The sequence below is a fragment of the Silene latifolia genome, chromosome 1, assembly GCF_048544455.1.
Source record: "Silene latifolia isolate original U9 population chromosome 1, ASM4854445v1, whole genome shotgun sequence".
NCBI classification, from domain to species: domain Eukaryota; kingdom Viridiplantae; phylum Streptophyta; class Magnoliopsida; order Caryophyllales; family Caryophyllaceae; genus Silene; species Silene latifolia.
In genome coordinates, this window is record NC_133526.1 from 65,669,753 (window position 1) to 65,682,940 (window position 13,188).

Genomic DNA, 13,188 nt, shown 5'->3' on the forward strand with positions numbered 1-13,188 from the left:
TGATATGATAATTGTTGCATAAAAGTTGATAGGAGGTTGTGGCATAATACTTGGCATGTTTTAAGGTTGATTTATACTTATACATCTATTAAGTTGTGTCAGAAGGCTATGCCTAGTGATATGCGGTTATGTGATCCCTAAGCCATGCTAGATAGACAAGTAAGATAAGAAGTAAAAGAATTGGCTAGAATTACCAAAGTGTTTTGTGTTGCAGCTAATCCCTAAAATTCTCTTGTAGTCATGCCTCCAAGAAGGAACACGGCAGAACATCACCCGGAAGAGTTAGATCAACTATCTTGGTGAGAATGAGGCCCTAAAGGCCAAACGATTGGATCCGGGAAAGATGAGTACCATTGTGGCAAGGCATAACCCCACAAAATTCACTGGAGAGGGGGAACCACAGTTGCTGGGGGAATGGTGTAGAGAGTTCACCAACTGTTTGAACTGTTAGCATGTCCTAAGAGCTGCAGTGGACCAAGCGCCCACTATCTTAGGGCCACGGCCGGTGATCGTGGACCAGAACAAGGTGGAGATACGGGAGGTTGCTAGGGATCCTGAGACGGGACATGTATCTTGGTTGGAATTCCAAGAGCTTCTGAAGAATGAGTTTATGCCCGAGTTCCAAAAAGCCAAACTTCGGGAGGAGTTTGACACCTTCAAGATGACAAAGATATGACAAAGAGACTTATCATCGGAAATTTCGACGCTTATCCTCATACATTGATGACTTTGGGCAGAATGAAGCTATGATGGCTATGAGGTTTGAGCGGGGACTCACTATGGACATCAAGAAGAGGCTCACAGCAGCTCCACCCACTACAGTCCAGGACATTTACTTGAGGGCTGGTGCTGCTGAAAGACTCTCGGATGCATCAAGGCGATAAGAAAGGCAAGGCCGAGAAAAGGAAGCGGAGACCACAAGTGATAATCTTTGGGGCAAAGAAGCGAGTTCGGGCGGATATGGTGGGTACTCCACTAACAAAGCCCCGTGGGGTACGAGAGCTCAGAGTGGAGGTGGCTTCAGGGGCACCGGTGGGGGAGGTAGTTCTGCGGGGCTTACTTGTTTTGGCTGTGGAAAGACAGACACAAGAGGTTTGAATGCCGATCATCCGGGGCGAATCGGTCCGCGGATACAGGGCACCTATGTCCGGTTCGGTGGCTCTCGTTCGGTGGGGTCAGGTATAACAGTTATCGCACACCTATGTCTGCTATGGGGGAGGTGCGAGGTCCGCTAGTAACACTACCAAGGAAGCTACAACAACTATCGAACCGTAATCGCAGAGCCAGCAGAGTGGGAGCACCAACTTTCAGAAGACTGCAAATGAAGGGAACAAACAATCTGGAGCAGCTTCTTCAAATCAGAGTGGGGCTAAGTCCAGTGGCAAGCTTTCCCCCATGGGCAAGGAGGCAGCTAAGAATGACTCTCACGTGGTGACTGGTACATTTCCTGTTAACTCTAAACCCACCTTTGTGTTGTTTGATTCCGGAGCTACACATTCTTTTATATCTCATGAACATGCCGTAGTCTTAAACCTTAAGTCATATGATAGAATTGTTGATTCAGTAGTGGTACCTTCGGGGGAGTCGGTATCTTGTGATAGAGTCTACACTGGGGTACCAATTCAGATCGGAGAGGTTGTGTTTCACTGTGACCTTATAGAGTTTCCCTTGGGGGGTTTTGAGGTGATTCTGGGGATGGACTGGTTAGGGAAGTACAAAGCTTTTATCGACTGCCATCAGAAGAAGATCTCTTTGAGGGGACCTAAGGGAGTTAGGGTGTCTTATAAGGGGTATGTGGTCAAGCCAAGAGTCAAATTCATATCTGTTAATACCACGAAGTCGAGTCTGAGGAAAGGGGACCAGTTAATCTTGTGTCAGATGTGGGATAGTGAGTCGGAGACCCCTAAGGTGTCTGAGATTCCAGTGGTGAGGGAGTTCGAGAATGTATTTCCGGAGGACATTCCAGGGTTACCACCGAAAAGAGAAGTGGACTTTTCCATTGATCTAAAGCCGGGAACAGGCCGATTTCTAAACCACCTTACCGTATGGGGCCGAAAGAGATGGAGGAATTGAAGAAGCGATTGGATGAGCTAGCCGAGAAAGGTTACATACGACCTAGTGTTTCACCTTGGGAGCACCAGTCTTTGTTTGTCAAGAAGAAAGATGGAAGCTTGAGACTTTGCGTGGATTACCGTGAGTTGAACAATGTGACCATCAAGAACCGTTACCCTTTGCCAAGGATCGATGATTTGTTCGATCAGTTGAGTGGAGCCGGAGTTTTCTCTAAGATCGATTTGAGGTCGAGGTTATCACCACCGAGAATTAAGAACGAGGATATACCTAAGACCGCTTTCCGAACAAGATATGGGCACTATGAGTTCGTGGTCATGCCATTCGGGTTGACTAATGCGCCAAAGATGTTTATGGACTTGATGAATCGGGTGTTCAGTCCTTACCTGGACAAGTTCGTGGTTGTATTCATCGATGATATTCTGGTATACTCCAAGAATGAGGAGGAACATGAGGAACATTTGAGGTTAGTCTTGAAAACCTTGGAGGAGAACCAGTTTATATGCCAAGCGAGCAAGTGTGAATTCTCGGGTCAAGAAAGTTGCTTTTCTGGGCCATGTGATTTCCAAGGAAGGGGTGTCGGTTGATCCTAGCAAGATTGAGGCGGTGACGAGATGGCAGAGTCCTAAGAATGTGGGTGAGATCCGAAGCTTCTTGGGGCTAGCAGGTTATTACCGAAGGTTTGTCAAGGACTTCTCAAAGATCGCAAAGCCATTGACGTCATTGATGCGGAAGGAGAACAAGTTTGTTTGGGATGAGAGTTGTGAGGAGGCGTTTCTAACCCTCAAAGAACGACTCACTACACTCCCTATCCTTGCACTACCAGATGGGAATGATAATTTCGAGGTGTATACCGATGCTTCCAAGAAGGGTCCGGGTGCGTATTGATGCAAAACGGGAAGGTAATCGCTTACGCTTCTCGACAATTGAAGACCTATGAGGAGAATTACCCTACTCATGATCTAGAGTTGGGGGCTGTGGTGTTTGCGCTCAAACTATGGCGACACTATCTTTATGGGGCTACCTTCAAAGTGTTTTCGACCACAAGAGCTTGAAGTACATTTACACACGAAGGATGAGCCGAACATGAGACAGAGGAGATGGATCGAATTGATTGGTGACTATGACATGGAGATACTTTATCATGAGGGGAAAGCGAATGTCGTAGCCGATGCCTTGAGCAGAAAATCCATCCATGCTTTGAGCGATGCTAGATCTAGAGTGAGGATGCACAATGAGTCTGGGGGGATGGGAATCCACGTGATCCGGCAAGGAGAGACCCTTGGGGACTTGACCGTTGAACCGAGTTATATGAGGAGATCGAGAGCTACGTAAAAAACCGATGCTAGAATTCGAAAGTGGCGCAAAGACACGAGAGAACAGCGGCGGCGGGTTGATTCCGGTTTGTTATCCACGCCGATGGTAGTCGAGGTTTGGAGGACGGTGGTGTGTTCCTGGATAATGATGAGCTGAAAAGGAAGATCCTTATCGAGGCACATGCCACGCCATACTCGGTTCATCCTGGGGAGATAAGTTGTACAAGGACCTCAAGAAGACCTTTTGGTGGCCGAATATGAAGAGGGAAGTTCTTGAGTTCGTAGCTCGATGCTTGACATGCCGTAGAGTGAAGGGTGAACATAAGAGGCCGCAAGGGAAGGTTCAACCACTAGAGGTGCCAGAGTGGAAGTGGGAAAGCATTTCCATGGACTTCATTGTCGGGTTGCCTCGAACTCAGAAAGGTAACAATATGATTTGGGTGATTGTGGATAGGCTAACCAAGTCAGCTCACTTTATCCCCATGAAGGATACTTGGAGTAAAGCTGAGTTGGCCAGGGCTTATGTTCAGTATGTGGTGAAGCTACATGGTGTACCCAAGGACATCATTTCCGATAGAGACTCCAGGTTTCTATCCAAATTCTGCAGAGTTACATCACTAATGGGTACTCGATTAAAGATGAGCACCGCTTTTCATCCCGCTACGATGGTCGACAGAGGACTATTCGGACGCTCGAGGACATGTTGAGAGCTTGTGTTTTGGAGTTCGGCGGGTCTTGGGAGGATAGACTGGGGTTGATTGAGTTTTCATACAACAACAGTTACCACGCTAGTATTGGGATGGCTCCATTTGAGGCTTTGTATGGCGGGAAGTGTAGGAGCCCTGTGTGTTGGGATGATAGAGCGATGCGGTAGTTTTGGGACCGAGATGATTCGGAGATGGTTGAACAGGTGCAGATCATTCGACAGAAGATGAGGGCTGCCCAGGACCGGCAGAAGAGCTACGCTGATGCTAGGAGAAGCGACATTTCTTTTCAGGTGGGGGAGAAAGTACTTCTTAGAGTGTCTCCGATGAAGGGAGTGATGAGATTCGGGAAGCGGGGAAAGTTGAGCCAGAAGTTTATTGGGCCATATGAGATCTTGGATAGAGTTGGAGAAGTGGCATATCGACTAGCTCTACCACCAGCTTTAGCCAGGGTACATAATGTCTTCCATGTTTCTCAGTTGCGGAGATATATGAGTGACCCTTCGCACATTTTGAGCCATGATGTGGTCGAGGTGGACGAGCAGTTGACTTACATCGAGACGCCTAAGGAGATCTTGGACAGGAAGGTTAGAAAGACCAGGCACGGAGAGACGGCTTTAGTAAAAGTGTTGTGGTCTAATCATAAAGCAGAGGAGGCTACCTGGGAAACCGAGGCCGCGATGAGAGAGAGTTATCCACATCTGTTCACTTGAGGTAAGTTACGGGACGTAACTTTCTTTTTAGGAGGGTAGAATGTAACATTTCGTGTTTATGTAGTCTAGTTGTGTGTTTGACCGTGTTAGTTATACGAGATGTCTTTATATTTTCGTAGGACATGTTTGGTATGGGAGCGAACTTCGGACGAAGTTCTTTTAAGGGGAAGACCGTAATACCCCGTATTTTATTATCGTTTGGGCGAATTTTATTATTTAATGGTAACGTAAAAGTAATTGATTAATTCATATCATATCGTATCGTAAGTTGAGTCGGGTTTATAGTTGAGCGACATTTTGGGCCAAGCTGTCATAGCCCATTTACCCACTTACTACCCACTTACCCATTTACCTTTTACCCTACCAAAAACCCTAAAATGAAAACCCTAATCTAACTTTAAAACCCAACCCCTTCATACCGTCATTTTCTATACCTCACCTTCATCACCCTCTTTCTTTCACGCCTCAAGCAACAACCGCAGCCATCGAACGCACGCCAGTGAGTGTGGAGGGAATAGGGTCTGCCGTGAGTCTAGGGGAGCCTTTGCTGGTGGTCAAGGGTGGTTGTACTGGCCGGAAAAGCGCAGGTCGACGGCCGTCATAGGTATGGGTTCTCGTTTTCATTTCTGTCCTACTGTTTTGCATTGGGTATTGCGTCTTTTAGGGTCTGTTGTGGTGGTCGTGGGGTTGTGGGATGCGTTGTTGGTGTGGAGTCGAGTCAGATGGTGGTGGTTATAGTGGTGGTCGTGGCTGGTGGTGGTTTCAGTGGTGGGGTTTAGGTGTCGGGTTGGTGGGGTGTTTTGGGTAGCATTTCAGACATAAGAAAAGGGGTGGCACCACCGTGGACTCGGGGGAGGTCGAATCGGTGGTGCCACGTGTGTCAGGGTCGCCGTGCGACGGTGGTGGCAATGGTGGTGGTTGGTAGGGTGGCAGGGGAGTGTCGTGGTGGTTGTCGGGTTAGATAAGGGGGCTGTTCAGGGCGTTTGGTGGCGGCAGGAACGCAGGCAGGGGGTTTTGTGGTGGTGGCCAGGACCGCCGGCGTGGGTCGACCACGTTGGTGGTGGTGGGTGGTGACCAGGCCAGACCTGGTGTCAGGCCTGGTGGTCGGCGGTGAGGATTGGTGGTTGAGGGGCGGTTGTGACGGGTTGTAAAGGGAGTGTGCGTGTGTTGTGTCATGCGTTGTTTTTGAAATTGTTTTGTTACGGGTTTTATTTTAATGAGTCGGGAATGCGTATACTTCTTATATTTATATTATTAAGTTTTGATTATTAAGTTAATTTTAAGTAACGGTGACGGAATAATGAATTTAAACTTTTGAGTCGGGATTTTATTTTGGGAAAGTTACTATTTTTAGTAACTTGCTATTTTGGTAATCGCTACTTTGGGAAACTTCCCATTTGAGGAAAACCTTCTATTTTGAGTAACTTATATTTTTAGTAATTTCTAAATTGGGAAGGTTTCTACTTATAGTAGCTCTTGAGTATGGGAACGGGAATAGTTAATTGAATTAATTATATTATGTATATGTTTAGGTGGCGAGTTTCGGGTGGAGTACTTCTGATCTGCAGTTAGCCTTTATCGCTATTTGAGGTAGGGGAATACACTGGACTTGATATCGTGTTATGTGATTGGATTGATCAATCGGTGATTTACATGTTATAATATGATTGTCTGATTTAATTCCGTTAAGTACTATTGTTGAACTGTTTTATTATATTATTACCGTGGAGTTGGTGGAGGTGGAGATGATGACGTTGTGATAAGGCCCGGGCGGGTTCTCGCAGACTTGCCCTGGTGTCCTCAACAAGCGAGTGGCGGATCGGCTACGGTCGATATTTATAGTCTACCGGGGATCGGTATGGCTGGGTTGTCCGGGTTGTGAGTTGTGATGGCGGTGTTGGTGATGGAGGAGTATGTGTTTTGTGTTACTGTTTATCGTATTACCTACTCAGCTTCGTGGCTGACCCCGTGTATTCGTGTACGCCTGTGATGATCCAATTATTGGGAGCGATTGACAGTATTCGAGAGATCGATGGGAGCCGGCCGGGAAGAGAGCTTGGATGACCGACTTAGTGCCTAGCTCACCTTAGTCTTTTGAGTAGTTTTATCAGACTTATTATTTGGTCGTATTTGGAGACTTGTTTTTATTTCAGTTGTAATGTCACTATAAACATTATAATAAAGTACTGCGTTTCTTTCCTTTGTTATCTACTGCCTCGGGCTTCCGAGATGGTAACACCATTATTTATCTGAGGAGTCCTAGTCCAGGCCCTTAAATAAATGGGGGTGTTACAGAAGGACACTACTCCAACAGGAAGATTGTAATACCTCGTAGTTTCTAAGATGTTCACTCGACCGAGTAGACCGAGTGGACCGAGTATAACCAATACTAGACTTAGTGGAGTTGTTATAAAGTCCGCCTATAGAAAGGTCGTTTTAAAACCGTCATAAATTGAGATCTAGACATGATATTTATGTGATTCTAATTGGAGGTGATATCTTATCCTCTTATGATTCCAACGATAGGTCACACGCCCAAAATGACCAAGAAACGAGTGTGATATGACTGTTTTACGAAAACTAGTCATTGCTGAGAAATGCGTCGCACTCGACCGAGTGAGGTTCACTCGACCGAGTGAACTCGGCACTCGATCGAGTGAGTGAAACTCGACAGAGTGGACTCGCCACTCGAGCGAGTGGCGCTGAATCAGAACATGGGATAAGGAAATCTTATCCCTTATCCTCATTCATTCTATCTCCTTCCTTCTTACTCCAAATGCTCTCCCTTCTCTCTAAAACCTCCATAAACACTCTTACATGGGATTCAAGCTTGCTTTCATGGATTTTTCATCCTTTTCCTTGTTTCCTCAACATTTGTAAGTTAAGATCCACCCTTCTTTAATTAGCCTTAACCCTAATTTTTGGGGGTTTTCACTTTGGTTAATTAATTATCAATTATTATGTGTTTATGGGTAATTAGAGGGTAAAAATAAGGGGTTTTTTATTCTATAATAGATTAGGATGTATTATGATAGTTATTATGTGATTATTATAGGATGAGGCAGTTTTATGAGATGGATTCTTGTTGTCTTGGATTAGCTTAGGGAGTATGCTAAAAGGTAGGTTTATCCTACTCAGTTTCATTATCATATTTATTTATTAAATGAGTCTTTTGGTCATTTAATTGCATAGTGTGAGTCGTATTGCATGTTATAGGTCATGACGACTCGACGAGTCGGGATTTGAGGAAATGGTAACCATGGCATGTTTGGTATGTCATTGTGTATATGGTCTATCATGTATTTCATATTGTTACGTTTGTGATTGTATATGTTGGAGGTTTTGTTGTTGTTGATTATTTTGGAGACGTAAGACGGTTGGGAGGCCGTCTTGCGTTTAAGTCATTTCTTGGAGCTTCCCACTCCAAGAGGGATGTGCACATTAATGGCTTGATTTACGGAGGGACTCGTGTGGTTGAGACACGACGTCTGGCAGGGGATCCGGTTGGCTTCCGGACACGGTACGTCTGGGCGTGTCCCAGTACCTGTTTGTGATTGTTGGTATGTCTGGGCGTCTCCCGGTACCAGTGTGGTTATCGGTATGTCTGGGCGTGTCCCGGTACCAAAGTGGTTGGTATGTCTGGGCGTGTTCCGGTACCGTGGTGGTGGTTGTTGGTGGTGGTTCATTCATATCATAGTCATGTTGTATGTTCACTCACTCGAGTCATCTCACACTTTATTTATTTAAAGAAACTGACGTTTGTGTGTCTGTGCATTGTCAGCTATCTCTTTTAGGGTGACCTGTGTCGATCCAGATGATATCCTTTGGTCATATGGGGAGCAGGTTAAGTCCAGGTTGTTTGGATAACACGTGGAAGACGGAACGAGCTTGGTTATATCACGAGACGAGTCTAGTTGGCTAGAAGAGTATATATGCCATGAGTTGTATTTTATTTATTCATTTGGTTACGTTTATGTAATTCATTAAACATTACATTAATAAAATGTTCTTTGATTGAAGTTTTGAAACATTATCTTGGGAAACCGAGATGGTAGCGCTTCAATTATCTTGGCCAGATAATTGGGGTGTTAGAGTAACTGTTCCAACCACTGTTTCATCCACTTCCAGAACACCAACAGTCCAAGTCACAACCAAAGTGGCTTGAGTGTAGTGGAGTGCGGAAGTGCCTCAAAGCGTTGCAATGGCAACGAATTGAGAGGTCCCGGCTTCGACTCCCTACACGGGAGTACTGCGGTTGCCTGTCATCCTAAAGGATGTCTTACATGGCACACGTGGTTTGCAGGGTATTGCATGTGCCCGAGGGGATTCAACCCCTCGTCACCAAAAAAAAAAAAAAAAAAAAAAAAAACAGTCCAAGTCACTATTACTCCAGAAGAGTCCTCAAACTCTGATGTGTAGCCATTTTCTGACCAGCAAACAACAGTCACGGAGACTGTTACATCTTAAGGGAACAAAACACTATTGTTCTAAGAAAGTGGAAACATCAAAGCTCCCATCCACTATAAAATCTAACAAGTGACTTGAACTCCGAAGTTACAACAAGAGCCTCCCTCAACAACTTTTCATCCCTTGATGAGTTTTCTGCCAAAGTGCTTTTCTCTCTCAAATTGAGCCGACCAATATAATGGTTGCATTGAACGATGCCGATTGGATGTTATCTATGCAAGATGAGCTCCATCAATTCAAGAGAAACGAAGTATGGCACTTAGTCCCTAGACCATCTAATCGTACCGTTATTGGTACGAGATGGGTCCTTCGCAACAAGCTTGATGATTCCGGTGAAATAGTAAGGAATAAAGTTAGACTAGTGGTGCAAGGTTACCATCAACAAGAGGGAATTGATTATGATAAAACCTATGCACCGGTAGCTAGGCTTGGGGCCATACGATTATTGATAGCTTTTGCGGCTCACAAAGGCATTAAGCTTTTCCAAATGGATGTCAAAACCGGTTTTATAAATGGATATTTAGAAGAGGATGTCTTAGTGGAGCAATTTCTGTGCTTTTTAGATAATGACTTTCCTAAACATGTTTTCAAATTAGACAAAGCTCTTTGTGGTTTAAAACAAGCACCTAGGTGTTGGTATGATAGATTGTCTAAATTTCTCATTGAAAATGGTTTTAGAAGAGGTTCCATAGACAAAACATTGTTTTCAAAGCAACAGTCTAGCGAACTGTTTGGTTGTCCAAGTATATGTCGATGACATTATATTTGGAGCAACAAATGAGATACTTTATGCTTATTTTTCAGAACTAATGAAATCGGAATTCGAAATGAATATGATGGGTGAGCTAGGATTTTTCCTTGGGCTCCAAATCAAGCAATCCAAATATTGAATCATGATCCATCAACATAAGTACATTAAAGATATGCTTAAGAAATTTGGGATGACTAATGGCAACTCATACTCCGCACCTATGGAATCCAAGTCCAAATTGGACAAAGATGAGAAAGGTAATAAGAGCATTAGTGAAAAGGTGTATCGAGGTATGATTGGATCGCTTCTCTATTTAACCGCAAGTCATCCCGACATTCTTTTTAGTGTTTTTTTATGTGCTAGATTCCAATCAAATCCGAAAGAATCTCACTTTAAAGCGGTTAAACGTATTCTTCGATATTTGATTGGAGCACAAGATCACTATTTATGGTATCCCTTACACTATTCCTTTTATCTTATAGGATATTCCGACGCGAACTATGCGGGTTCTAGTGTTGATCAAAAGAGTACCTCCGGGATTGCAACGTTCTTGGGTCCATGTCTAATCTCATGGGGATCAAAGAAACAGAACACGGTTGCTCTTTCAACGGCCGAAGGTGAGTACGTTAGTGCCGCATGATGCGTGTCATTTATATGATGTTTTACACCCTATTTTACACACATTTCAGAGCTCATTTATGTAGTTTAAAGCTACTATTTGCCCCATTTCGTCTACTTTCGTATTTTTATGTAATATTGCAGATTTATGCGGAAATGAGTAGATTTTGAGCCAAATCCGTCCCCAAGTATCTTGCACTGCATTTGACGTGAAGTATTCACTTAAGGAACGAGCTTGGTGCGAATTTCAAGGCCCAAAAGACAAATCCACGAGAAGTTAGAAGTCAAGTGTCAGCTACTTTTGTCGATCGACCAACCCACGGGTTCCAGTAGCTACTGTTCAGCATAGACCAGTCGATCGACCGGTCCCAGCAGTCGATCGACCAAGACACTAACTCAGACGTGAATTAGAAGATCGAGAATTAGCAAGCCCATGATATATTAGGTTTAGAAATAATAGCTGCGTACTTTTCCTTTATAACGCAACTTGAGTTTTGAGAATAGACATTCAGTTTTCAATCGAATTTTTATTCAAGTTTAGCATACAGTTCTTAGGGAATAATTAGGGTTCGGAATATTGTTTCACATTGGATTTTCGTTCGTGCTTTTAATCTTTCCGTTACAATTTCTCTGCAATTTCGGTATTCCCCTCTTCTTATTTCAGTTCATCTTTATTGCGTTGATAGTATAGGAATTTGCTAGTTAGTTTCCCGAAGCCATAATTATCGTTTTATGATAATCTTTTATTTCTTTAATTCAAGCATGAAATCAATAGTTTTAATCCTTAATATTATTGTTGTTTCCACTATAGTCATGAGTAGCTAAATTATTCGTGCTAGAATGTAGGGAATCTGTAGGATTAGGCGGCGTAGAATAGTAGACTGAAATCGCGTGTCAGTCGATCGACCGCCATACCTGGTCGATCGACTGACCACCTGAGGTTTTGCTTCGTTTTAATTGATTTAAATTCTATATTTGACAAATCGAGTGCACACGACTAGTTGAATGCTTAGGAAGCGAATGACCCATTAGATCGAAAGATAGGGACAGTTATTAGACCTCCATTTAAAATGACTAAACTATGCTGAGATCGAAAGATAGGTAAAGTTTAGGTTTTTAGTCACTTTTTAGAACGAAAGTCAGTATTAGTGATATTAGGGACTTGTAACGAGATCGAAAGATGCTACTTGTTAAAAGTGGACCGAGAGGACCTCTTGTTTTCCCGCCTCATGTGTTTGGTTTAGGCCTACTTAGTATGCTGCCGCTGAAACTATAGTGAACCGACCATCCTAGTACCCCTTCTTTTATCTGTTTTATCCGTCTATTTAGTTTATTGCCTTCAGCTATAGACCAAATCAATCCAACCCCCACATTCGTTACCTTAGACTAGAATTAGACAATTATTAATTACATTCGCCTCCTTGTGGTTCGACCCTGTTACCACTAGCCTAGGTTAGTTTTAATAGGAAATATAAATATTATTTTTGGTACTCACAACGATGGGTATCAAATTTTGGCGTCGTTGCCGGGGAGGCAATTGTTCTAATTTTTAGTTGTTTTATTTTAGTCTGTTTCTTAGTTTAAGGAACATTCGTTCCTTAAACTATTCTCATATTCTTTTTGTAGTTTCTTCTTATACGCAGGTCACAGGGTGGTGAATTAGTACCTTTCAATCCTGAGATTGAGAAGACCTTGCGTGAGTTGAGACGATCATCTAGGATATTGCCGACAGAGGAAGAGCTGAGTACTCTGTCTAGTTACTACGAGAACGAGCTGTTCGAGGAAGATCCACCTACATCTCCTGCTTCTACTTCTTCAGCTGAGACAGTCACATCTCCGGAAATTCCAGTCATAGCTGAAGAAGCAACTATAGCAAGTCACTCTGAGCCGACAGCTGCAAATTTATACAAGGGGTTCGAATTACCTGGAGCTGATAGGAAATTCGAACCGAAGCCTGCTTATATCAACTTGGTTGAGAGGAACCAATTCGGGGGAGCTGCAGATGAAGATGCAGCCAAGCATATGGAGATATTTATTGATTATTGCTGCTCTATACCCCCGCCGGCCGTTGTGACCCAGGACTAGATAAAGGAGACTATGTTTATATTCTCACTCCGAGATGCTGCACGGGAGTGGTACAGAGATCTGGATCGAGCTGCCCATGGGATCACCGACTGTAATTCTTTGGCCCTAGCATTTTACAAGAAATACTTCTCTGCCTCGAAGACTAATGCCATTAGAGCTCAGATCACGAGTTTTAAACAGGGCCCTGATGAGAACTTTCATGAGGCATGGGTCCGTTTCAAGAAGTTGGTGCGAACCATACCGCAACATGGGTTTGAGAAGTGGAGCCTATGCAATCAGTTCTATAATGGGCTGTATGACGATCAGAGGGCTATCTTGGATGCTGCAGCTAGTGGCCGATTTGCGGAAAATATAGGAGAGACTAAAGGGTGGAATATTATTGATGATCTGGCCACCCATAAAGCTGAGTATGGGAATTCTAGAGGGAATCAAAGGAGGAGTGCTGAATCTCCTTCTGTGGCTGC

At 43.9% G+C, this 13,188-nt stretch overlaps 1 non-coding gene across 1 annotated transcript; it reads right to left on the bottom strand.

The window, feature by feature from the left end:
- Nucleotides 1-12,871: 12,871 nt before the first annotated feature.
- Nucleotides 12,872-12,978, bottom strand: LOC141621649 (small nucleolar RNA R71). The gene has a single exon (XR_012532540.1). It is a non-coding gene; the product is annotated as a small nucleolar RNA R71 (small nucleolar RNA).
- Nucleotides 12,979-13,188: the final 210 nt, after the last annotated feature.